The sequence below is a fragment of the Sardina pilchardus genome, chromosome 21, assembly GCF_963854185.1.
Source record: "Sardina pilchardus chromosome 21, fSarPil1.1, whole genome shotgun sequence".
NCBI lineage: Eukaryota > Metazoa > Chordata > Actinopteri > Clupeiformes > Clupeidae > Sardina > Sardina pilchardus.
In genome coordinates, this window is record NC_085014.1 from 169,511 (window position 1) to 197,071 (window position 27,561).

A 27,561-nucleotide genomic window follows, 5' to 3' on the forward strand; every position below is an offset into this window, starting at 1 on the left:
CTTCTCTCTAGCACGCTCGGCGTCGCCGCAGGAATTTTTAGACGTTCGGGAAACATTACCCCCAAAACTGCAGTTCAGGTGGTTGGCCACCAGATGGAGGACACATGGGAAACATGGTTGACAATTGGCATACGGACAAATGGGAAACTTTGGGGACATGTCGGGGCCCCAAAAATGTTCAAATGTTTCCCGAATGTCCCTCATGTTCCCCCAATGGCCCCTGAAGTTTCCCTATTGTCCCTATCACTTTGTATGTGCAATGTCCCCCGCAGTTTCCCTATTGTCCCTTTTCATTGAATGTATGGGTTAACATGCAGCTAGGGGGCTGAAATTCGGTGCACACCTTCTCCCAGTGACCCCCATGCAACTTCCAAAGTTTCGTCTCTCTAGGTACAACACAAAGCGCGGTGTGTCCGAAAAGGGGCTTTTGGAGGGAAAAGAGGCCTTTGTGAAGGTGTAGCTGGACTATGGGGGGTTAACATGTAGCTAGGGGGCTGAAATTCGGTGCACACCTTCTCCCAGTGACCCCCATGCAGCTTCCAAAGTTTCGTCTCTCTAGGTACAACACAAAGCGCGCTGTGTCCAAAAAGGGGCTTTTGGAGGGAAAAGGCCAAGGGTCAAGGGACAAATCGGGCACATAAGGGACATTTGGAATACATATTGGAAGGTTTGATACATATGTTTGAAGGCTGATAGCTCCTCCCCCCAAGGGTCTAGAGGGGCCAAACTTTGCACACTGGCTCTGTTTTGGACCTAGTTTAAGTAAATGGGGTCCAATTTCCTGTAAAACCCAGTTTGGACTTAATTGGTCCCCTAGATCTGGCCCTTCAGTATGGGGTTGGGGTCTTAGGCCACAACAGCCTCTTCGAAAGTTGGTCCAACCGGTGCTACTTTTTTTCTGTAAGTCCCTGAGAGCCCATCTCGGGATATAGCGTTCCCTGTCCTCTGGCGGACGCGTGGACGTCCTCTTCGACCTTCTAGGACGCACCGTTTGGGCGCGGGAAGCGGGACAGGAGGCATACATTTGAATGGGATTTTGTGAGGGGAAAATGAATGGGAGTGTATACCCAAATGTCCCTTTTCAAACCAAGATATCTCCAAGCCCCTTGGCTCAAATGGGCCGAGACTCGCGCCGTCCGACCGTCTCCGGCCCGCTGACCAGCGGTCCGAGCGGCGGTCCGGGAAAACCTTCCCCAGGCCGACTCGGTCTGGGAAGGTGCTACGGCCGCGAAACCGGGACTCACTCGTCCGCCTCGTCCCCCCATTCGACATAGTCGGAGACCGAGAAGATCGGACCGAGCGAAGACAGCGCTTTCCGCAAAAAGCGCGGGGGACGTGAACAAGTTGGACATTTTTGGAAAATGGACACATTGGGGACACTCCGGTGAGACGGCGGACGCGTGGACACATTTTTGGGACGTTTAAGCCAAAGGGGGCCCCAGGGGACTCGAAAGTAGGAAGGGCTATTGGGGGACAAGGGAAACAATTTTCCCCAGGGACATTTAGGGTGCAGGTCTGGGACATTTCGGATCCATTTTGGACTTAGGGATTTTTATGGTTTTTTTTTCCCCAGGGACATTTCGGATACATTTCAGGGACAATCTAGCAATTTGGGATGCTATTGGGGCTCAGATGAAGCTAGGGGCATCCCAGTGTACAACATATGTGAATTTCAGGGTGATTGGACTTACATAAGTGTGATTTTTTGGCTTTTTAAAAAAAGGACGTTCGGATTATATTAACAGGGGACTATTGGGGGCTCTGATGATGCTAGAGATATGAAACTTTGCATATATCAAGGGGGGCATGTGGAGAAGGTCTGTACCAATTTTCAGCTTCCTAGCTCCTTGTTAACCCCCACCAATCCACCTCCGAAGTTTCGCTAATCAACTTTTGCTAGGTTTTTCAGATACGTTTCAGGGACACGTCGCAATTTTGGATGGTTTTGGGGCTCAGATGAAGCTAGAGATATGAAACTTTGCATACATCAGGAGGATTGTGTGAAGAGGGTCTGTGCCGATTTTCAGCTCCCTAGCTTATTGTTAACCCCGCCGATCCCGTCAGAAGTGTCCGGTATTCAACTTTTGGTAGGTTTTTATTTTTCCGTTTCTCTCCTGGGTGTCTCAGAGACACCAGCTTTGGAGCGCTTGTAGAGGGACTCAAGACGGTTAAGACATACTTGATTGTGACCCTCTAGCACCTACCGTTCCTGCGTGGGAAGAGGATAACCTTGCACATACAGGATTTTTTTTCTCCCCCTGTGAACACTCCACCGACTCAAAACCTTGTCCAGCGTGTTTGGGGCCTCCCAATGTACAACATATGTGAATTTCATGGTAATTGGACGTTTGGAAGTGTGAGTTTTTGGCTTTTTAAAAAAAAGTGACGTTCAGATTATATTAATAGGGGACATTTGTTGTGCTTTGGGGGCTCAGATGAAGCTAGAGATATGAAACTTTGCACAGGTCATGGGGTGCAGATGCTGAGGGTCCCTGCCAATTTTCAGCTTCCTAGCTCCTTGTTAACCCCCACCAATGTACTTCTGAAGTTTAATTGTGCAATTTCCGAAATGTCCCTGGGGACATCTGGGAAACATTTTTGGACTTTGAAAAATTTTGGAAAAATCTGGAGGGGAAACCGGGGTAAGGGTTGAGGGACAAATCGGATACAAAAAGGGAAATTTTGCATACATTCAATGAAAACAGTCTTGCAAAGGATGCTGGGAAATTGTTTAATATCTTCATATCTTTTCACCCGTGCATGCTTGAAACGTAAGTTTTATTGTTTCGGATTCGTGAGACCGCTCCGGTTTTAATGGTGTGTCACATGTATGGTTCCGAAAAACAACCCTGATCCTGAAATCGTACAAAATACATAAGTCAGGTGCAAAATTTCACGGTAAAGTGAGGAAGTCGGCGAATCAAGAAAGGTAAGCACTTTTCTAGGTAGGAGACAACGGGAGTAGAAGGCTGGTAGCCCGTCGGAGGTTCTGCTACGCTACGGTTGGGGGTGATAGCTTAGGGGCGGGGCCCGAGGCGGCGATGGCGAAGACGCACGGGGAAGCGTATCTCCGGATGCGTAGGTGCTATCGGTTAGATTTTTGGCAGGGGCCTTCTACTCGGTCCGGGGAGGCCATGTGATGTTGTTTTAAGGAGATTAGCATCCCCTAGTGGTGGTTAGTGGTAACTTAGGATCTAGAGGACTTATAGTAAGACTTTCACATCTGATTGAAAACCTCTGTGTTTGTGTTTTACAGCGTAAAGATGACGATGCCCAAGAAGGCTGGGGACTGCCCCATTTGCGGAAAGCGTTATGCTTCTGTGCGCAACCACCTGGTCCGCGGCCATAACGTTGGCAATAAAGAGGAGAGGGCCATCCTTCTGAAGATGGGGTCCGGGAGGATGCAGGTGCGCAGGGTGCCCTGCCCTGTCCCCTGCTGCCGGTACCACGGCAGCAGGCTGGACAAGCACCTCTTTGCCGGCCACCAGGAGATGACGCGGGCCAGAAGGCGGCGTTTTTACTGGCGCGTGAAGAACGCCACCGCCATCACGGCTCTGGCTGCCCTCCGGGCCTCCAATCCCTCGCCGGCGATGGTCTCCTCCCTGGACATCGACCCGGGGGACGATGACCAGGAGGAGGAGGGAGACCCCGAGGAGCAGCAGCGTGACAGGGAGGTCACGGGCCTGAAGAGAGAGCTGGCGAAGGCCAAACAAAAGATCCGGATCATGAAGAGGAGGATGAACGCCCTGCGGGGCGCTGGCGCCACCGTGCCCTCTTCCACCTCCGGATCAAGTGGCGATGGGAGCTCCCAGTCCAGCGAGGAGGGGGGCGCTCCGGCTGCTGGCGGCCGGAGGCACAGGAGGCTGGCCCTGGAGCCCCCTGAGGACGACGCTGAGGAGGTCCTGGAGAGCCCCGACAGCTCAGAGCTGTCAGCAGCTCCAAGCGCAGAGCCCGCCCCAGGGCCATCCACCAAGCCCGCCCCAAGGCCCAACCCCAAGCCCACCCCCAAGCCCGCACCCCACCGCAGGCGGAAGGGGGTGCCAAAGAAGAGGCCCCACGAGTCCGCAGACGAGGCCCAACCGTCGAAGAGCGGGCTCTTCGAAGGGAAGGGCAGGGCCTCTCAACTCCGGCTCATTAAGTTCCCTAAAAGTGTGGAGGCGTACCTTGAAGAGTACCAACGATTCGAGGAGGGGACCAACATTCAAGGACGCGGGCGGGAGACAGCACAGTCCAAAGTGAGCCGGGTCCGAGCCTTCCTCCTCTTCATGTCTGAGGGGAAGAAGGAGCTTTCCAGCTGGAGGTTTCTGGCAGACCCGGACGGTGCCAGGGGATATATTAAAGAGCTGCTGGCCAGCGAGAAGGCGGTCACGACGGCCAATTTCTATCTTCGCAACGTGGCCGTCTTCTTGGAGTACTTCGGTACCACAAAGCCCCAGCTCTGCCGGCTGTCCAACACCGAGGTCGTGCAGCTGCAGCGGATTTTCAAGCGGGCCTTGAAGGATATCCGCAAGACCGTGACATGCCACCAGATCGGGGTGAAGAGGAGGAAGATGGCGCGGGTCCTGACTGTGGCAAACCTCCAGGATTGCCACAGCAGGGCTCGTGCCAGCATGGCCGGGCTGCTTGGTAGGTGTCCTTGCACGTCTGGTTTTATTGGTTGTTGAATTTTCCCTCGGGGATCAATAAAGTATCTATCTATCTATCTATCTAAACCCTCTTGAGCTAACTAACCGTCTTTCTCTTCTATCTGTCTTTCTCTTCCCACAGATGACTTCGAGAAGAGCCTCGGAACCGGGAAGCAGGCTTCCCGGTACCCGTTCTTTGGCAACCTGGCGTGTTTCCTGGCCACGCTGTACGGCCATCGCCCGGGCGTCCTCACCAACATGAGGCTCAAGGAGGTGGCGGAGGCCAAACTGCACGGCGGTCCCGAACAGGGATATATTGTGAATGTGGACCATCACAAGTCCAATCTCAAGTTCGGGGCCGCACAGCTGTACCTCCAGGAGGAGGAGTTTGGATGGCTGGAGAGGTGGGTCGGGATGAGGACGCGGGTCCGTCCTCATCCCAAGAACGACCTTGTGTTCTTCACCGCGGGGCAGGGCCCGGTGAAGAACCTTTTTCAGATGATGCAGGAAAGGTAAGCAAACAGGCCAAAGAACCAAGAACTTCACTGCATTCTTTAACGTTATGCATGCGACTAATAAACATCTTTGTATCTTTGTATGCTTGCAGGTGGACGGCGATGGGCCTTCCCGGCAAGCCCACCTTCAATGACCTGAGGACGGCCATCTCGGCACACGGGCGGAAGCTCCACGCCCCCGCAGTCGGTGATTCGATGAGCACCTACATGTGCCACGATCCAGCGACAGCTGAAAAGTTCTACTGCCTGTCCCTGGACCACTCCGAGAGCGCGGCCATGCGGAGGAAGTTTGAAGAGACCCTGCGCCACGGGGAGGATGTGGGAGAGTCTGGATCGGAGGCAGAGCGGCTGGCCGCCGACGCCGTCAGGCTCTCCCACGGGAAGCAGCGCAAGACAAAGAGGTGGCCGGCGCGGGCGCCGGTGCGCCCGGTGAGGGTGTCAGCGGCGGCGGCCGAGGAGAAGGAGGGCGAGGAGGCGGAGGGCGAGGAGGCGGAGGGCGGCCCCTCGAAGAAAAGGACCTCAAAGACGCGGCACCTCACCCCCCACAACTCCACCAGCGAGGAGAGTGAGGGGGAGGTGCTGTACCAGGAGACAGGAGTCTCTGAGTCGGAGGAGGAGGAGGAAGAGGAGGAGGAAGAGGAGGAGGAGGAGATGGACCAGCCCTCAGAGCCAAGAGAGGAGGAGGAGATGGACCAGCCCTCACAGCCAGGAGAGGAGGAGGACAGGCCTAAGGAGGAAAGCGGAGAGGAGGCCGTCGGGATGCCAGGCCTCGTGGACAGTGGCAACGAGGCGGGGAGTGAGGCAGAGGACGTTCCCACTGTCCTCACCCCAAAGGCCAAGGTAAGCTCCAATCACTCACACTTGTATACACTTGTTAAAAAGTCAATGTTAATAAGTCAATGCTAACCCAACTGTCTTTTCTCCCCCAGATGAAGAGCCCAAAGGTGGTCATCACCCCATTCAAGGCCACCATGATGCGGCTCAAGGCCCACCTTCAGCAGCAAGATCCGAGCGAGAGGTCCCTGCGTTACATGGTGCGGAGGGGCCACAAGCCTCTCGCTCGGCTCTCGCTCCAGGCAAGAATGGATGCGGAGGCGGAGGCAGCGGCGTCGGCGACAGCAGAGGAGATGGAGGCAGAGGAGGCCGTGCCGGTGGTGGAGGCATCGGCGGAGGAGGCACCGGCTGAGGAGGAGGCGCCTGCTGCAGAGCCGGCCGAGGAGGCGCCGTAGGCCCCCATAGGCCTCTATGTAAATAGTTATTTATATGTTCTTGTTTTTATTGTTCTTGTGTGCAGTGTAGTTCGTGTTCTCCCTGGCCTTTTCCCAATCCCCTTGACCTTTAATTAGTAAGCCCCCAATAAAGTCCTCCCCTTCCCATCCCATCCCTACCTTCCATTTGTTCTGTGTTAAAATACATTTTTTGAAATATACTTTTTGGTGTGTTTACTGTTTCTGGGGTTAATACTGGGTGGGGGGCAGGTGAAATAAACCTGAAATAAACAAAAGTGTGGAGCAGGTGAAATAAACCTGAAATAAACAAAAGTTTGGGGCAGGTGAAATAAACCTGAATAAAAATAGAAGAAAAAGCGGAGGCCATCGCCCCGCGCTTCGGAACGGCGTTCGCCTATCCCTTAGGACCGACTGACCCATGTTCAACTGCTGTTCACATGGAACCCTTCTCCATTTCGGCCTTCAAAGCTCTCGTTTGAATATTTGCTACTACCACCAAGATCTGCACCCGCGGCGGCTCCACCTGGCCCCGCGGCATAGGCTTCCATGCCACCTTCAAAAAAATGTTTTGGTCGCTCTGGTCGCCCAAGTTTTGACGCTGGTCGCTGTGGTCGTTTTGGTCGCTGTAGTCGCTCGTCCCTATTCAAAGTCAATTACTTCAGGCGATTTCGCAGCTTTGTCGCTCTTGGTCTGAACGCACAGTTACTATTAATATAACATAAGCCTTTGAAAAGACTTTAAAAAATAATGTGAGTTGCTAGCAACTGTCAATAAGACTAGCCTTTAGAAAGGCTGCGACTTGCTAAAAAAAAAATTGAAAAGACTTTGAAAAATAATGTGAGTTGCTAGCAACTCTAAATAAGACTAGCCTTTAGAAAGGCTGCGACTTGCTAAAAAAATGTTTTGGTCGCTCTGGTCGCCCAAGTTTTGACGCTGGTCGCTGTGGTCGTTTTGGTCGCTGTAGTCGCTCGTCCCCATTCAAAGTCAATTACTTCAGGCGATTTCGCAGCTTTGTCGCTCTTGGTCTGAACGCACAGTTACTATTAATATAACATAAGCCTTTGAAAAGACTTTAAAAAATAATGTGAGTTGCTAGCAACTGTCAATAAGACTAGCCTTAAGAAAGGCTGCGACTTCCTAAAAAAAAAATTGAAAAGACTTTGAAAAATAATGTGAGTTGCTAGCAACTGTAAATAAGACTAGCCTTTAGAAAGGCTGCGACTTGCTAAAAATATGTTTTGGTCGCTCTGGTCGCCCAAGTTTTGACGCTGGTCGCTGTGGTCGTTTTGGTCGCCGTAGTCGCTCGTCCCCATTCAAAGTCAATTACTTCAGGCGATTTCGCAGCTTTGTCGCTCTTGGTCTGAACGCACAGTTACTATTAATATAACATAAGCCTTTGAAAAGACTTTAAAAAATAATGTGAGTTGCTAGCAACTGTCAATAAGACTAGCCTTAAGAAAGGCTGCGACTTCCTAAAAAAAAAATTGAAAAGACTTTGAAAAATAATGTGAGTTGCTAGCAACTGTAAATAAGACTAGCCTTTAGAAAGGCTGCGACTTGCTAAAAATATGTTTTGGTCGCTCTGGTCGCCCAAGTTTTGACGCTGGTCGCTGTGGTCGTTTTGGTCGCCGTAGTCGCTCGTCCCCATTCAAAGTCAATTACTTCAGGCGATTTCGCAGCTTTGTCGCTCTTGGTCTGAACGCACAGTTACTATTAATATAACATAAGCCTTTGAAAAGACTTTAAAAAATAATGTGAGTTGCTAGCAACTGTCAATAAGACTAGCCTTTAGAAAGGCTGCGACTTGCTAAACATTTTTTTTAAAAGACTTTGAAAAATAATGTGAGTTGCTAGCAACTGTAAATAAGACTAGCCTTTAGAAAGGCTGTGTGACTTGCTAAAAAAAAAATTGAAAAGACTTTGAAAAATAATGTGAGTTGCTAGCAACTGTAAATAAGACTAGCCTTTAGAAAGGCTGCGACTTGCTAAAAAAATGTTTTGGTCGCTCTGGTCGCCCAAGTTTTGACGCTGGTCGCTGTGGTCGTTTTGGTCGCTGTAGTCGCTCGTACCCATTCAAAGTCAATTACTTCAGGCGATTTCGCAGCTTTGTCGCTCTTGGTCTGAACGCACAGTTACTATTAATATAACATAAGCCTTTGAAAAGACTTTAAAAAATAATGTGAGTTGCTAGCAACTGTCAATAAGACTAGCCTTTAGAAAGGCTGCGACTTGCTAAACATTTTTTTTAAAAGACTTTGAAAAATAATGTGAGTTGCTAGCAACTGTAAATAAGACTAGCCTTTAGAAAGGCTGTGTGACTTGCTAAAAAAAAAATTGAAAAGACTTTGAAAAATAATGTGAGTTGCTAGCAACTGTAAATAAGACTAGCCTTTAGAAAGGCTGCGACTTGCTAAAAAAATGTTTTGGTCGCTCTGGTCGCCCAAGTTTTGACGCTGGTCGCTGTGGTCGTTTTGGTCGCTGTAGTCGCTCGTACCCATTCAAAGTCAATTACTTCAGGCGATTTCGCAGCTTTGTCGCTCTTGGTCTGAACGCACAGTTACTATTAATATAACATAAGCCTTTGAAAAGACTTTAAAAAAAATGTGAGTTGCTAGCAACTGTCAATAAGACTAGCCTTAAGAAAGGCTGCGACTTGCTAAAAAAAAAATTGAAAAGTGAAAAATAATGTGAGTTGCTAGCAACTGTAAATAAGACTAGCCTTTAGAAAGGCTGCGACTTGCTAAAAAAATGTTTTGGTCGCTCTGGTCGCCCAAGTTTTGACGCTGGTCGCTGTGGTCGTTTTGGTCGCCGTAGTCGCTCGTCCCCATTCAAAGTCAATTACTTCAGGCGATTTCGCAGCTTTGTCGCTCTTGGTCTGAACGCACAGTTACTATTAATATAACATAAGCCTTTGAAAAGACTTTAAAAAATAATGTGAGTTGCTAGCAACTGTCAATAAGACTAGCCTTTAGAAAGGCTGCGACTTGCTAAAAATTTTTTTTAAAAGACTTTGAAAAATAATGTGAGTTGCTAGCAACTGTAAATAAGACTAGCCTTTAGAAAGGCTGCGACTTGCTAAAAAAATGTTTTGGTCGCCCAAGTTTTGACGCTGGTCGCTGTGGTCGTTTTGGTCGCTGTAGTCGCTCGTACCAATTCAAAGTCAATTACTTCAGGCGATTTCGCAGCTTTGTCGCTCTTGGTCTGAACGCACAGTTACTATTAATATAACATAAGCCTTTGAAAAGACTTTAAAAAATAATGTGAGTTGCTAGCAACTGTCAATAAGACTAGCCTTAAGAAAGGCTGCGACTTCCTAAAAAAAAAATTGAAAAGACTTTGAAAAATAATGTGAGTTGCTAGCAACTGTAAATAAGACTAGCCTTTAGAAAGGCTGCGACTTGCTAAAAATATGTTTTGGTCGCTCTGGTCGCCCAAGTTTTGACGCTGGTCGCTGTGGTCGTTTTGGTCGCCGTAGTCGCTCGTACCCATTCAAAGTCAATTACTTCAGGCGATTTCGCAGCTTTGTCGCTCTTGGTTTGAACGCACAGTTACTATTAATATAACATAAGCCTTTGAAAAGACTTTAAAAAATAATGTGAGTTGCTAGCAACTGTCAATAAGACTAGCCTTAAGAAAGGCTGCGACTTCCTAAAAAAAAAATTGAAAAGACTTTGAAAAATAATGTGAGTTGCTAGCAACTGTAAATAAGACTAGCCTTTAGAAAGGCTGCGACTTGCTAAAAATATGTTTTGGTCGCTCTGGTCGCCCAAGTTTTGACGCTGGTCGCTGTGGTCGTTTTGGTCGCCGTAGTCGCTCGTCCCCATTCAAAGTCAATTACTTCAGGCGATTTCGCAGCTTTGTCGCTCTTGGTCTGAACGCACAGTTACTATTAATATAACATAAGCCTTTGAAAAGACTTTAAAAAATAATGTGAGTTGCTAGCAACTGTCAATAAGACTAGCCTTTAGAAAGGCTGCGACTTGCTAAACATTTTTTTTAAAAGACTTTGAAAAATAATGTGAGTTGCTAGCAACTGTAAATAAGACTAGCCTTTAGAAAGGCTGTGTGACTTGCTAAAAAAAAAATTGAAAAGACTTTGAAAAATAATGTGAGTTGCTAGCAACTGTAAATAAGACTAGCCTTTAGAAAGGCTGCGACTTGCTAAAAAAATGTTTTGGTCGCTCTGGTCGCCCAAGTTTTGACGCTGGTCGCTGTGGTCGTTTTGGTCGCTGTAGTCGCTCGTACCCATTCAAAGTCAATTACTTCAGGCGATTTCGCAGCTTTGTCGCTCTTGGTCTGAACGCACAGTTACTATTAATATAACATAAGCCTTTGAAAAGACTTTAAAAAATAATGTGAGTTGCTAGCAACTGTCAATAAGACTAGCCTTTAGAAAGGCTGCGACTTGCTAAACATTTTTTTTAAAAGACTTTGAAAAATAATGTGAGTTGCTAGCAACTGTAAATAAGACTAGCCTTTAGAAAGGCTGTGTGACTTGCTAAAAAAAAAATTGAAAAGACTTTGAAAAATAATGTGAGTTGCTAGCAACTGTAAATAAGACTAGCCTTTAGAAAGGCTGCGACTTGCTAAAAATATGTTTTGGTCGCTCTGGTCGCCCAAGTTTTGACGCTGGTCGCTGTGGTCGTTTTGGTCGCCGTAGTCGCTCGTACCCATTCAAAGTCAATTACTTCAGGCGATTTCGCAGCTTTGTCGCTCTTGGTTTGAACGCACAGTTACTATTAATATAACATAAGCCTTTGAAAAGACTTTAAAAAATAATGTGAGTTGCTAGCAACTGTCAATAAGACTAGCCTTAAGAAAGGCTGCGACTTCCTAAAAAAAAAATTGAAAAGACTTTGAAAAATAATGTGAGTTGCTAGCAACTGTAAATAAGACTAGCCTTTAGAAAGGCTGCGACTTGCTAAAAAAATGTTTTGGTCGCTCTGGTCGCCCAAGTTTTGACGCTGGTCGCTGTGGTCGTTTTGGTCGCTGTAGTCGCTCGTACCCATTCAAAGTCAATTACTTCAGGCGATTTCGCAGCTTTGTCGCTCTTGGTCTGAACGCACAGTTACTATTAATATAACATAAGCCTTTGAAAAGACTTTAAAAAAAATGTGAGTTGCTAGCAACTGTCAATAAGACTAGCCTTAAGAAAGGCTGCGACTTGCTAAAAAAAAAATTGAAAAGTGAAAAATAATGTGAGTTGCTAGCAACTGTAAATAAGACTAGCCTTTAGAAAGGCTGCGACTTGCTAAAAAAATGTTTTGGTCGCTCTGGTCGCCCAAGTTTTGACGCTGGTCGCTGTGGTCGTTTTGGTCGCCGTAGTCGCTCGTCCCCATTCAAAGTCAATTACTTCAGGCGATTTCGCAGCTTTGTCGCTCTTGGTCTGAACGCACAGTTACTATTAATATAACATAAGCCTTTGAAAAGACTTTAAAAAATAATGTGAGTTGCTAGCAACTGTCAATAAGACTAGCCTTTAGAAAGGCTGCGACTTGCTAAAATTTTTTTTTAAAAGACTTTGAAAAATAATGTGAGTTGCTAGCAACTGTAAATAAGACTAGCCTTTAGAAAGGCTGCGACTTGCTAAAAAAATGTTTTGGTCGCCCAAGTTTTGACGCTGGTCGCTGTGGTCGTTTTGGTCGCTGTAGTCGCTCGTGCCCATTCAAAGTCAATTACTTCAGGTGATTTCGCAGCTTTGTCGCTCTTGGTCTGAACGCACAGTTACTATTAATATAACATAAGCCTTTGAAAAGACTTTAAAAATAATGTGAGTTGCTAGCAACTGTCAATAAGACTAGCCTTTAGAAAGGCTGCGACTTGCTAAAAAAAAATTGAAAAGACTTTGAAAAATAATGTGAGTTGCTAGCAACTGTAAATAAGACTAGCCTTTAGAAAGGCTGTGTGACTTGCTAAAAAAAAATTGAAAAGACTTTGAAAAATAATGTGAGTTGCTAGCAACTGTAAATAAGACTAGCCTTTAGAAAGGCTGCGACTTGCTAAAAAAATGTTTTGGTCGCTCTGGTCGCCCAAGTTTTGACGCTGGTCGCTGTGGTCGTTTTGGTCGCTGTAGTCGCTCGTACCCATTCAAAGTCAATTACTTCAGGCGATTTCGCAGCTTTGTCGCTCTTGGTCTGAACGCACAGTTACTATTAATATAACATAAGCCTTTGAAAAGACTTTAAAAAATAATGTGAGTTGCTAGCAACTGTCAATAAGACTAGCCTTTAGAAAGGCTGCAACTTCCTAAACATTTTTTTTAAAAGACTTTGAAAAATAATGTGAGTTGCTAGCAACTGTAAATAAGACTAGCCTTTAGAAAGGCTGTGTGACTTGCTAAAAAAAAAATTGAAAAGACTTTGAAAAATAATGTGAGTTGCTAGCAACTGTAAATAAGACTAGCCTTTAGAAAGGCTGCGACTTGCTAAAAATATGTTTTGGTCGCTCTGGTCGCCCAAGTTTTGACGCTGGTCGCTGTGGTCGTTTTGGTCGCCGTAGTCGCTCGTACCCATTCAAAGTCAATTACTTCAGGCGATTTCGCAGCTTTGTCGCTCTTGGTTTGAACGCACAGTTACTATTAATATAACATAAGCCTTTGAAAAGACTTTAAAAAATAATGTGAGTTGCTAGCAACTGTCAATAAGACTAGCCTTAAGAAAGGCTGCGACTTCCTAAAAAAAAAATTGAAAAGACTTTGAAAAATAATGTGAGTTGCTAGCAACTGTAAATAAGACTAGCCTTTAGAAAGGCTGCGACTTGCTAAAAATATGTTTTGGTCGCTCTGGTCGCCCAAGTTTTGACGCTGGTCGCTGTGGTCGTTTTGGTCGCCGTAGTCGCTCGTCCCCATTCAAAGTCAATTACTTCAGGCGATTTCGCAGCTTTGTCGCTCTTGGTCTGAACGCAGTTACTATTAATATAACATAAGCCTTTGAAAAGACTTTAAAAAATAATGTGAGTTGCTAGCAACTGTCAATAAGACTAGCCTTAAGAAAGGCTGCGACTTCCTAAAAAAAAAATTGAAAAGACTTTGAAAAATAATGTGAGTTGCTAGCAACTGTAAATAAGACTAGCCTTTAGAAAGGCTGCGACTTGCTAAAAAAATGTTTTGGTCGCTCTGGTCGCCCAAGTTTTGACGCTGGTCGCTGTGGTCGTTTTGGTCGCTGTAGTCGCTCGTACCCATTCAAAGTCAATTACTTCAGGCGATTTCGCAGCTTTGTCGCTCTTGGTCTGAACGCACAGTTACTATTAATATAACATAAGCCTTTGAAAAGACTTTAAAAAAAATGTGAGTTGCTAGCAACTGTCAATAAGACTAGCCTTAAGAAAGGCTGCGACTTGCTAAAAAAAAAATTGAAAAGTGAAAAATAATGTGAGTTGCTAGCAACTGTAAATAAGACTAGCCTTTAGAAAGGCTGCGACTTGCTAAAAAAATGTTTTGGTCGCTCTGGTCGCCCAAGTTTTGACGCTGGTCGCTGTGGTCGTTTTGGTCGCCGTAGTCGCTCGTCCCCATTCAAAGTCAATTACTTCAGGCGATTTCGCAGCTTTGTCGCTCTTGGTCTGAACGCACAGTTACTATTAATATAACATAAGCCTTTGAAAAGACTTTAAAAAATAATGTGAGTTGCTAGCAACTGTCAATAAGACTAGCCTTTAGAAAGGCTGCGACTTGCTAAACATTTTTTTTAAAAGACTTTGAAAAATAATGTGAGTTGCTAGCAACTGTAAATAAGACTAGCCTTTAGAAAGGCTGTGTGACTTGCTAAAAAAAAAATTGAAAAGACTTTGAAAAATAATGTGAGTTGCTAGCAACTGTAAATAAGACTAGCCTTTAGAAAGGCTGCGACTTGCTAAAAAAATGTTTTGGTCGCTCTGGTCGCCCAAGTTTTGACGCTGGTCGCTGTGGTCGTTTTGGTCGCTGTAGTCGCTCGTACCCATTCAAAGTCAATTACTTCAGGCGATTTCGCAGCTTTGTCGCTCTTGGTCTGAACGCACAGTTACTATTAATATAACATAAGCCTTTGAAAAGACTTTAAAAAAAAATGTGAGTTGCTAGCAACTGTCAATAAGACTAGCCTTAAGAAAGGCTGCGACTTGCTAAAAAAAAAATTTAAAAGACTTTGAAAAATAATGTGAGTTGCTAGCAACTGTAAATAAGACTAGCCTTTAGAAAGGCTGCGACTTGCTAAAAAAATGTTTTGGTCGCTCTGGTCACCCAAGTTTTGACGCTGGTCGCTGTGGTCGTTTTGGTCGCTGTAGTCGCTCGTGCCCATTCAAAGTCAATTACTTCAGGCGATTTCGCAGCTTTGTCGCTCTTGGTCTGAACGCACAGTTACTATTAATATAACATAAGCCTTTGAAAAGACTTTAAAAAATAATGTGAGTTGCTAGCAACTGTCAATAAGACTAGTCTTTAGAAAGGCTGCGACTTGCTAAAAAAAATAATTGAAAAGACTTTGAAAAATAATGTGAGTTGCTAGCAACTGTAAATAAGACTAGCCTTTAGAAAGAATGCGACTTGCTAAACATTTTTTTTAAAAGACTTTGAAAAATAATGTGAGTTGCTAGCAACTGTCAATAAGACTAGCCTTTAAAAAGGCTGCGACTTGCTAAACATTTTTTTTAAAAGACTTTGAAAAATAATGTGAGTTGCTAGCAACTGTCAATAAGACTAGTCTTTAGAAAGGCTGCGACTTGCTAAACATTTTTTTTAAAAGACTTTGAAAAATAATGTGAGTTGCTAGCAACTGTCAATAAGACTAGCCTTTAGAAAGAATGCGACTTGCTAAACATTTTTTTTTAAAAGACTTTGAAAAATAATGTGAGTTGCTAGCAACTGTCAATAAGACTAGCCTTTAAAAAGGCTGCGACTTGCTAAACATTTTTTTTAAAAGACTTTGAAAAATAATGTGAGTTGCTAGCAACTGTCAATAAGACTAGTCTTTAGAAAGGCTGCGACTTGCTAAACATTTTTTTTAAAAGACTTTGAAAAATAATGTGAGTTGCTAGCAACTGTCAATAAGACTAGCCTTTAGAAAGGCTGCGACTTGCTAAAAAAAAAATTGAAAAGACTTTGAAAAATAATGTGAGTTGCTAGCAACTGTAAATAAGACTAGCCTTTAGAAAGGCTGCGACTTGCTAAAAACATGTTTTGGTCGCTCTGGTCGCCCAAGTTTTGACGCTGGTCGCTGTGGTCGTTTTGGTCGCCGTAGTCGCTCGTCCCCATTCAAAGTCAATTACTTCAGGCGATTTCGCAGCTTTGTCGCTCTTGGTCTGAACGCACAGTTACTATTAATATAACATAAGCCTTTGAAAAGACTTTAAAAAATAATGTGAGTTGCTAGCAACTGTCAATAAGACTAGCCTTTAGAAAGGCTGCGACTTGCTAAACATTTTTTTTTAAAAGACTTTGAAAAATAATGTGAGTTGCTAGCAACTGTAAATAAGACTAGCCTTTAGAAAGGCTGTGTGACTTGCTAAAAAAAAAAATTGAAAAGACTTTGAAAAATAATGTGAGTTGCTAGCAACTGTAAATAAGACTAGCCTTTAGAAAGGCTGCGACTTGCTAAAAAAATGTTTTGGTCGCTCTGGTCGCCCAAGTTTTGACGCTGGTCGCTGTGGTCGTTTTGGTCGCTGTAGTCGCTCGTACCCATTCAAAGTCAAATACTTCAGGCGATTTCGCAGCTTTGTCGCTCTTGGTCTGAACGCACAGTTACTATTAATATAACATAAGCCTTTGAAAAGACTTTAAAAAATAATGTGAGTTGCTAGCAACTGTCAATAAGACTAGCCTTTAGAAAGGCTGCGACTTGCTAAAAAAAAATTTGAAAAGACTTTGAAAAATAATGTGAGTTGCTAGCAACTGTAAATAAGACTAGCCTTTAGAAAGGCTGCGACTTGCTAAAACAAATGTTTTGGTCGCTCTGGTCGCCCAAGTTTTGACGCTGGTCGCTGTGTTCGTTTTGGTCGCTGTAGTCGCTCGTACCCATTCAAAGTCAATTACTTCAGGCGATTTCGCAGCTTTGTCGTTCTTGGTCTGAACGCACAGTTACTATTAATATAACATAAACCTTTGAAAAGACTTTAAAAAATAATGTGAGTTGCTAGCAACTGTCAATAAGCCTAGCCTTTAGAAAGGCTGCGACTTGCTAAAAAAAAAATTGAAAAGACTTTGAAAAATAATGTGAGTTGCTAGCAACTGTAAATAAGACTAGCCTTTAGAAAGGCTGCGACTTGCTAAAAAAATGTTTTGGTCGCTCTGGTCGCCCAAGTTTTGACGCTGGTCGCTGTGGTCGTTTTGGTCGCTTTAGTCGCTCGTACCCATTCAAAGTCAATTACTTCAGGCGATTTCGCAGCTTTGTCGCTCTTGGTCTGAACGCACAGTTACTATTAATATAACATAAGCCTTTGAAAAGACTTTAAAAAATAATGTGAGTTGCTAGCAACTGTAAATAAGACTAGCCTTTAGAAAGGCTGTGTGACTTGCTAAAAAAAAAAATTGAAAAGACTTTAAAAAATAATGTGAGTTGCTAGCAACTGTCAATAAGACTAGCCTTTAGAAAGGCTGCGACTTGCTAAAAAAAAATTGAAAAGACTTTAAAAAATAATGTGAGTTGCTAGCAACTGTAAATAAGACTAGCCTTTAGAAAGGCTGTGACTTGCTAAAAAAAAAAAATGAAAAGACTTTAAAAGATAGTATTAGTTGCTAGCAACTGTAGCCTAAATAAGACTAGCCTTTAGAAAGGCTGTGACCTGCTAGCAAATGTGAACTTTTCAAAAATATATATATATCATAAAATAATATAATGCAATATAAATGGCAATGAGCCTTTACAAAGGCTGTTGGTTGTTGATGTTATGATGATAGCAAAGTCTATGAAAGGCTGTGGAACACAGAGCAAGTTCTCAAATTGAACTGTCTGAATGAGAGGAGAGTTGATACTGTAGGGGGTTTTATTATGGATTTGATTTTTCACTTGGATTTTAAAAGGTTCTCGTATCACCTGATTGGCTCATTTATGTTATGTTGATTCATTGACTAATCAGAGTGAGATGAAGATTCATCTGACACAGCAACACAACACAGAGAGGCAGCGGGCGTGGTGATTGGTAGTTTTTTTTAATTGACGTCACATAAGCGTCAACAGAGTACGTGATTCAGATAGCTGCTCAATGCTGCTCATTCCCGCGAAAGTTTCATGTTGGATGGCAGGCCTGAGCCTTGAGCGATTGCACTGGAAATCCTCAACAAGGTAAGTGCATGCGACGAGCCGTCCTTTTACAAGTTGCCAGTTGGTCTAATCCTAATGTGGAGCTAGTCATAACGTTACATGTTATTTCGCCATTGTCAACTATGCGACTTACGGGGTCTCCGCGACTTTTACAAATGTATCGATCAGAAAAGTTGCAGCTTGTTCAGCTCGGCTAAGTGAGGCCATCATTGTCTACATGGATTCCCCCTTATTTTGACTGATTGCCCGGTGTTTTCCCGTTTGAGTATTTTCTGTAATTATCGCGGCATCTCTCGCGGAGCATGCACCGACTGATTAAATGATTAGCCAACAAGGTGTTGTAGCAACTTAACGTTTGACTGCAGTCACGTAAACAATGAATGAAGTAGGTTGTAACTTGTTTAAACTTGTCTAAACTGGTTCTTTTGTTTTATTATTTTATTTTTCTTACTTACTTATTTTCCTTTCAATATACATATGATTTTATTGAAGCACTTTTTTAATTGGTGACATGCACTTTTTTATGCTTTTATTTAATGTTTCTTATTATTTGCTGGTAAGCATTTATGCCTCCTCATTGACTGTGCTGTTGTACTGTTTTTTCAATTTTCTGTAAAGCACATTGAACTGCCTGGTGTAAAAAATGCGCTATACAAATAAAACTGCCTTGCCTTGCCTTGCCTAAAAAGAGGTTTAATATGTCCCCTTTAAGATACACGTGCGTGCAGTAGTGCTTCAGTGATGGTCTTTTCATGTTCGGTGAGTTTTGCAATATATTTGTTAGCCTCCTTCTGTTCCCTCTGTTTGCAGGTGGTGTGAGGACTGCTGCCCTGAGACCACTGTGTGCATTTTGGAATGTTCCAAATGTGTCACGTCCATACAGAAGAAGTTCCAAGCCCGTAAGTGAGTTCACTCACCAGATACACACATACAGTACACGTACCCGCATATAGCATTATAATATGTGTGCATGTATTTCTGTGTAACAGTTTATCCCCTCCTTTCAAAGGCATTATTAAAGATGGGCACAAAAAATAATTTCCTCTCACTCTTGGCACCCCACCTGTCATGTCTCTCTTCCCTACTAGTGCGGCCTGCGCCACACTTTAAGAATCACTGATTTAATGTTCCACCAAAAAGGCAAGCTTGCATTACATTGCAGAGGGCTGCATGGAGGTAACCTGGTCACTACTCACATCTGGTGCAGCTGTGAGCTACAGGCATAAAAAACAGGACTGATCTGTCACTCTGCTAGCTAGATACAATTGTTCTTGAATAGCTATCCTCGCACACTTTCATTTTGCTTGGTATTTCATTCAATTGTTTCTCAGCATATGGTATGTGTATTAGGAAAGTATTAAGAAATTCCTACCTTTATTTCCTTTTCCAGGGGACTGAACCAAAGATGCAAGGATCCACCATTTTGGAGATGACTTGAGGCAACAGGACAGCTTGACAACCCTGACTCAGCAGCGACAGCAGAGCCAGCCTCTCTGCGGCTTAAAGGGATATTCCGCCATTTTTGGAAATACGCTCATTTTCCACCTCCCCTCGAGCAGAACAATCGATATTTACCTTGTTCCCGTTCATCCAGCCATTCTGTGAGTCTGGCGATACAACTTTTAGCTTCAGCCTAGCATAGATCATTGAATTGGATTAGACCATTAGCTTCTCGCCTGCTAGCTTCATGTTTAAAGGTGACTAAGATTTCTGGTAATTTTCTCATTTAAAACGTGTCTCCTCTCAAGTTAGAAAGTGCAATAAGACCAACTGAAAATGAAACCTGGCGTTTTTCTAGGCTGATTTGACATGGAACTACACTCTCATCTGGCGTAATAATCGAGGCAACTTGCACACTACTGGCACTACTGCTGCTTGTTGTCTATGGGGACTATTTTCAGATGCTGCGTATGATATCACTGTGCCTGTGGTACGTTTGCAAGTTGCCTCGATTATTACGCCAGATGAGAGTGTAGTTCCATGTCAAATCAGCCTAGAAAAACGGCAGGTTTCATTTTCAGTTGGTCTTATTGCACTTTCTAACTTGAGAGGAGAAACGTTTTAAATGGGAAAATTACCAGTTCTCTTAGTCACTTTTAAACATGAAGCTAGCAGGCGAGAAGCTAATGGTCTAATCCGATTCAATGATCTATGCTAGGCTGAAGCTAAAAGTTGTATCGCCAGACTCACAGAATGGCTGGATGAACGAGAACAAGGTAAATATCGATTGTTTTGCTCGAGGGGAGGTGGAAAATGAGCGTATTTCCAAAAATGGTGGAATATCCCTTTAAGGACAACTTCAGCTTGACAAAACTTTTTAAGGTGAATTAGACAGCAGTTGAACTAATCTATTAACCTCTTTGGGGTAGCACCATTTCTAGGCTTTCCCCCCTGAAAAGTTTCTGGCACAGCGTTATGTAGGCTAGCAAATAGTTTTTTTTCTGCCGGGTAATCTCTGAACTGACCACATATCAGCCCTCTAGGTCATGTGATAGACTTTAGAAACACAACTGAGCCCTAGCACCAGGTCTTGTGAAAAAGTAGATCGATATAGCATGAAATGAGTACTGTTGACCATTATTTGCCAAGGTATGCTCATGCAAACTCATGGAAACTCCCATAGGACTTTTGGTTATCCAAAATGCATACTGACAATCAAATTCTTATTGCACGTGAACCCCTTTGTGGAGAATATTTACATGGACTATACCTTCGCACAACTAATATTGGATAAAACAACATGAATATGCGATTTCTATGGGTTCTTGTGAATATTTCATTACCCAATATGTTACATCTATTTATTGTGCTACAATATTTGTGCAGCTACACTGCAACCAGAGATCAGGGAGGAGGGAGAGGGGCATTTTTGATGAAATTTAATTGAGACACAATAAGATTAATTTGACAATGTAAAGACCTATACAGATTGTACATAAAACAATGTCATTTTTGGATTCCCAAGAGTCCACACTTTCAAATGGTGTATAACATTACTATGCTACATAGCAATATGGCACGTACAATTGATTTAGAATGTGTGTGTTTGTGGGTGCTGTAAAAGGCCGCCCGTCTCCTAACATCTTAAAGCAACAACTCATGATCATGGGGTAGCTACCTGCCCAACTCGACCTCTGAACCTCGAGGTTACAGCCAAACAAAACACTTATGATTATACAATTATCTGAATAATTGTTTGTACTACTCTCCTTTGTCTAGTGTGGAAGTGTCATTTGTGTTATCAGACCCATTTACACAATTTCTGTTTTTCAGGGGAATTGCATTTCTCTGGACCAGCCAGGCAGTTCAAGGGACACCAAAAAGCACAGGGCTATGCTGAAGGTCATGGAATATTCATAAACATTGTCCTGGAGAATACCCCTCAACACAATGTTTTCCGCGCAGACCTCCCAACACAAAACTATAACGGCCTCCTGCATCCAGAATATAGTTGTTCGTTCCTTGGGTCATTTCAGACCTTTTCTGAAAATGTCATCAAAATCCATCCAAAATTCGTTTTGAGTTGTCTTGCAAACAGACAGACAAACAAACCCAGATGAAAACATAACCTCCTTGTTTTAATTTGGATTGTACAGAGTTTTGATTATCCAGTCGGGTGTGTTATTGGGATTTTGTACATGTAATGTGTGTAAATATAATTTTGGTATCCTCACAACCTCAGGTGGGATAGGGATTAAACAGGAGATCGGCAACACATGTATTGCATGCTTTTTTAGTATTATCATGTTTACCTATTCAATATTGTAACTATACACAACATGGAGTATTGAGGTTCCTGTGCTGTGCCAAGGGACTTTCATGACATGAGTGTTAAAATCTGAATGTTATTGAATGTATTCATCTTATTAAATACTTTGCCCTCTCATTTGCTCTCTCATTTTTGCTGTAACTTACTTTATAAATGTAGTGACACTTACGGCCATGTCAACAGAAGATGACACGAGTTCCCCACTGCAGGCTGAATTGCTTTTAACTTATTTGTATAAACCTAAATCTGTTTTATGTGATGAAATTATGTACCATGAGGTGTGCTATCTAGTCTACAACCTGGGCTTTACAGGTGTATGTGTACTATTCACTTATTCTGTATGCAGAACCAAACTTGAATCTGGATCTTGGATCTCCTTTGTGTGTTGTTATTCACTTATTCTGTATGCAGAACTAAACAGGTCCATTATGCGCATACTGTACAGTAAGTAAAACCTTTACCCTACCACGCATCTGTATTACACATCAGAGATGTAAACTTCTCCAACTTGAGGCCCAGTCATGGCAGACTTTGGGGTTATAAGGAAATCTGGGTCTTGGATCTCCTCATGTGAGCAAAGATGGCAACTTTCGGGTATTTTTGTAGGTTAACTTCAGGTTTATTTGAGCTGCAGGGTAAGCCCATACCCCCACCCCATCAATTTGATTGTCAATATCAAAATTATTGTGCTATATTGTTAGACAGGCACTTAAAAGCAGCCTGGCAAGCCAAACTAACAGCATCGTTACCAAATGACCTTTGCGCCACGTTATGGCAACGTGGCTCAAGTCACCAAATGGCCACGTTACCAAATGACCTTTGCGCCACATTATGGCAACGTTGCTCAAATCACCAAATGGCCACGTTGCCAAATGACCTTTGCGCCACGTTATGGCAACGTGGCTCAAGTCACCAAATGGCCACGTTGCCAAATGACTAAAGTGCCACGTTATGGCAACGTGGCTCAAGTCACCAAATGGCCACGTTGCCAAATGACCAAAGTGCCACGTTATGGCAACGTGGCTCAAGTCACCAAATGGCCACGTTACCAAATGACCTTAGCGCCACGTTATGGCAACGTTGCTCAGGTCACCAAATGGCCACGTTACCAAATGACCTTAGCGCCACGTTATGGCAACGTTTCTCAGGTCACCAAATGGCAACTTCATAAAGGCAACGTTGTGGCCACGTTGCAGGAAGGTTGCCAGAAGGTTAGGTCGCGGTGACCAACTGGCCACTTATAGGCAACGTGGCTGTTTAGTCACGTGTTTGCTGGGACAGCTTCTACAACAGCTTCTCTGCCATTCACGTCAACACCTATTAAGTCACGGCCAGCAAAAAGACCTCATCTGGAATTGGAGGAGGATCTTGAAGATCTTTCATCTGTAGCCCCAGATCAACCAGATCAACCAGACCCAACATATGATCCAGCCCTGTCCATTACAGCTCAATCAGTGTCTCAAGTTTTGTAAGTAAAACTCCAATCCTATGTAACAATGCATGCACTCACATAGTGGCTTCAGTGAGTTTTGAGGTTGAATTTATGAGTCGCTAATTAGCTTTCTGTTTATTTTAAATTTTGTATAATTTCAGCACGCCCCCATCATCATCATATGGGGATGCCAAGTATATGGTGTTTGAAGAGTGCCTCCTAAGCTTATTTGTAACCTGCCCATGTGTGCACAAGCGTCTGCAAGGTGCACCAACACAGACGAGGGACCTTCATAGCTGTTACACAATGCTGTCCTCATTGCCAATTCTACAGGCATTGGAGGAGTCAACCAGTTATTGGCAGTATTCCTGTGGGCAACTTACAATTGTCAGCAGCCATCTACTTCAGTGGAGCTTCCTTTTTGAAGATGAAAAAGGTATTATGTCCATACTCTATAGAAAGATGTTTTCATTGTGGCAGCTAACAACTGTTATGACTGAAAGTTTTGACAATCTGTTTACAGGTGTTTGAAATACTGAAGCTCAGAACACACACTTATGATGCATTCAAACGGCATACAAGATCTTACTTGGCACCTGCCATAATCCACACATGGAATAAGTGGCAAGAGGACGCATTCGACAACCTGATCAAGAATGGTGAAGTGATACTTGGCGGTGATATGCGTGCAGATTCACCGGGTTAGTTTGGTCAGTCCATCATACAGTATGTTGCTTTTATGATGAATGATTATTTTGAATTGTTTAGTAAAAATATGATTTTTTCAGGACACTCTGCGAAATATGGCAGCTACACAATGATGAACTTGAATACAAACAAGATCATCGACTTGCAACTTGTGCAGGTAGTTAAACTTTCATCAAATGTATTGGCATATTCGTTCTTTGTACTTACATCAAAATTATTAGGTAAATATTGAATAAATACTAATTGAAAATATTGATTATGGTGCACATTTATGTAAAGATGCTGGTTCGTATTTGTGAGTTGTTTTCACTGTGGCTTTCACATAGAGTGATTTATTAGTGTTGAAGGCGCATGCGTTTACTATGGTGTTTTTTTGTTGTTGTTTTTGTAATTGTTTTTAACTTTCAGAGCAATGAGGTGGGAGGGAGTTACCATATGGAGAAGGAAGGCCTAGTAAGAAGCTTACACCTTTTGGAGGCAAACGGTGTGATGGTGGACACTGTTATCAGCGACCGTCACCTTCAGGTTCAAAAGCTTCTGAGGGATCACAACATTAACCACTACTTTGACATATGGCATGTGGCAAAAGGTAACACTTGAACTATGGTTAATACTGTTTTGAGAGTACATTTGGAAATACCCATGTTTGTATTCTAGCCACTTTTGTGACTTCAGTCCTGGGAGAATGATTTGAGCATAAGCAGATGGCAAGACGGTTCACCCATTCTAGATAAATAACCAGTAACACAATACCAGTATGTCTTGATTACCTTCACTTCATACATTGCTACATTCCTTCATAGTACCGGCACCAGATGAAGAAGTGCTCAGTGTTTTTGGTTACTTTTTGTACAAATAAGTAATTATCATCTGCGCTTTGCTTGTTAGGGTTGTCCAAGAAGATTGACAAAATTACCAAAGAAAAGTATTCAGATTTGGTAAAGAAATGGCATCGCAGTATCACCAATCACCTTTACTGGTCGGCAACATCCTCCAAGTCTGGACCGGAGAAAGTAGCCAAATGGTCCTCTTTAGTCAATCATGCAAAATATCCATAAACACCCCAACCCTGCTTTCCCCCGATGTTCTCATCCTCCAAAGGTTTCAAGGGCCCGTGGAAAGTGGTTCAAACCAGGTATGTAATTTGAAGAGTGTTTTTCTCAAGTGATAGAAATATATTTAACATGATGTGAATGTAGAATTGTACAAATAAATTAGCACAAATGCTTGTGTTGTATACAAACTGCTGTATTACATGACTTCTCACAAGGTTCACCAGCATTCAACCGAATTCATCGGGTTCTTACAAACAAGCGACTTCTCAGTGATGTGGAGAAGTTGAGCCCACGCTATCAAACCTCTATTGTGGAGTCTTTTCACAGCGTCATACTGAGATTTGCTCCCAAGAATGTGGTCTTTCACTACATAGGAATGCTGTGCAGGTATGATTTACCATTCAGAAACGTTTAAATCCAGTCTTTGCTGAACTGGCTCTTCTTCCTCCGATTCAGTGCCCTCTTCGGACTCGGGCTCAGACATATAAGGCTCAATCTGGGAATGGGCCATATCTGGGGGGGGGGTGTCAAGGTGAATTGAATTTACAACTGAGTTTAGAAATCATGCGCAGACGCTAACGCATCTTGAGTTGTTTCTAGAGCCGCATTTAAAACGTGTCTGATCAGCAAGGGATGCGTGAATGTAGCCCCTATGCGTTTAATAAACATTAGTGGAAGAGAATTGTTGACAAAGACGCAACGCGAACAGAGTGCGCACGCCAAGTAGGCCTATAGCCTCTGTTGTGAGCGCAGATAGATGCGTCTGAGATGTCAGGTGGAATATAGTGATTCTGGCGAGAAGAGATGCCGAGGGATTTCACAGGTGGGCTAGTTAAAACTTTCAACTTCTATTAGAAAAAGACGCTGAGATTAGAGTAGCAACATAGCATAGGTTGTTTTCTTCTAATGATGAAAGTTTAGCGAAATTAGACAAACATGTAGACATAACGAGTTATTTTGATGAAGAATGCGTGCAGTTTGAACCATCTAGATCGGCAAAAGGTGAAGCAAATAGGCAGACAGTTATCAGTATATCAAAGGCTAATGTGACAGTTGAATTAAATGCTCATAAACTGGGCTGGTTCGTTTTGTCCAGAGACGTAGTTGATTGACATGATAATGCTGTCTTTTAGAAACGTGGGCCCTGTTACGCGAAGCACACTGCGCATAGACCTTACGCAAAGCCTACGCAAAAGATATGCAACTCAAATGATTCGCTATAGTAACGTAGCCAAAAAAAGTTGCGACTACTTCAGACCACACGTAACGCACGTAACCGTTTGAATTATGTGTGTGACTTGCAACAATTTTCATTAACACCCGGATCATTACGAGTTCGTAAGCCATGCGTAAATTACATTTACATTTGATTGTCGAGTTACAGGAGGACCCTGATCAGTAGCCTAGTCTGCGCCTACAGGTAGCCTACAGTTTAACATGTAATATGAAGACAGTTCACATAACTTTATTGGTTTGTTAAACACACTAGCACAATATAGCCTAGAAAACACAATATGTAGTAGGCTGCATATTAAAACGTTTTAAAACAATTTGAAAAATTAAAGCCTACCCTATTTTATATAGGCCTAATAATATTAGTTTGAAATAGTGTGTGTCTCAAGCAAGATTGATTACCTGGTTTGGTCCAAGAAATATTCAGACTTTTCCTTATTCTGATAGTTTAAGTGTCCATTAGGCCTATGAAATCATCAGAAATGTGTAATAAATACATAATAAGTACATAAGCACAGAGAAAGAGAGAGATAGTAAGAAAGAAAGAAAGCGGGTCCCTCACACTTTTGAAGATTTGTTTCCATGTTTTTTTTTTGTTTTTTTTTCGGGGGGGGGGGGGGGGGGGGGGGCGGGCGGGGTTCGGGGTTCGGAGAAGAGTCTCACCTTTTTCACCCCTGACCAGTTTGCATGCCTGGCTACCTGTCACATCACAGAACAAGGATATATACCCCGTTCAACCATTCTCTGGGACCTTTAAGGTTGATACTTAAGGAACAAAACTTAAGGTGCTTTGTGCAACCGGCCCCAGGGCTTTCCAACGGTGTCACACACAATATGATTTGGATCACGGTCGCGGGAGTACATGACACTTTAGAATGGGAACTTTTGGCGAAATTAGGAGAAATACATAGGCGCGAGCAGACAAAAGTTTGTGACATAAACACCTAAAAGTGCAAATCGGTCTTTGTTGTTGTAGTAGGGTGGTAGAATACATGCTAAGGTAGCAAACTAGCACATGTCGAAATCGACAAGCAACATCACTGATTAAAACAGACGGTAGATCCGAGTAGGGTGACAAATCGCCTTTGTACTCTCCACCACTAGTTGGCAGACATCCAGAGCTTCGATTCAAGCCCAAATTCGAGTAAAAAAGTTTTCAGGAAGTGCCTGTATTACTCGCGAGAAACAAAAAAAAAAGACGCATTTCCTGTTTATAACGCGGAAGTGAAATGCGCGATCGCTATGCACAAATTGAAGTAGAAAAACGGCAAATGTTAAAAAACAAAGTCGTGTGTTATGAAGTCTTGGGTCTGCCATTCACCTACTCTGATTCTGAAGGAGAATATCTGCCTTTTGGAGATTATGATCGTTCGTTCATTGGCAGTGACAGTCAAGATGCGTCTGTGAATGGAGGTGGGTCTTTGCGTGTGTACGTCAATGTTTACCTGCAGCAATGTTGACCAAAGGGTTCAAATAAGCATGGTGTGCTTGGTGCCAGTGATATTCATGATGATAGTGTCTGTAATTGTCATGGTACAGACAGCAGGTCTAGTAAAAATAGGGCTCTGAAGAACTACAAAGTCATCCGCGATAGGAACTGATTTGACCAGGCTACTTTATTATATAGTAACATAGGGATTGTGGTAATACTAATAGTTTACTATTGTTGGTTTACATGTGGCTGTGGTCCTGTTTGTTTGTTATGTCGGAGAAATTACAAAAATCAAAGTAAAACTGCTCAAATGTGTTCAACAATCAGTATTTACT

At 43.3% G+C, this 27,561-nt stretch overlaps 1 long non-coding RNA gene across 1 annotated transcript in view; it reads right to left on the reverse strand.

The window, feature by feature from the left end:
- LOC134069220 (uncharacterized) overlaps positions 1–19,037 on the reverse strand; it is a 34,537-nt gene extending 15,500 nt beyond the window's left edge. The window contains exon 1 of the long non-coding RNA XR_009936790.1: positions 18,970–19,037. This is a non-coding gene — a long non-coding RNA (uncharacterized LOC134069220). The remainder of the gene's footprint in view (positions 1–18,969) is intronic.
- Between the last annotated feature and the right edge of the window lie 8,524 nt (positions 19,038–27,561).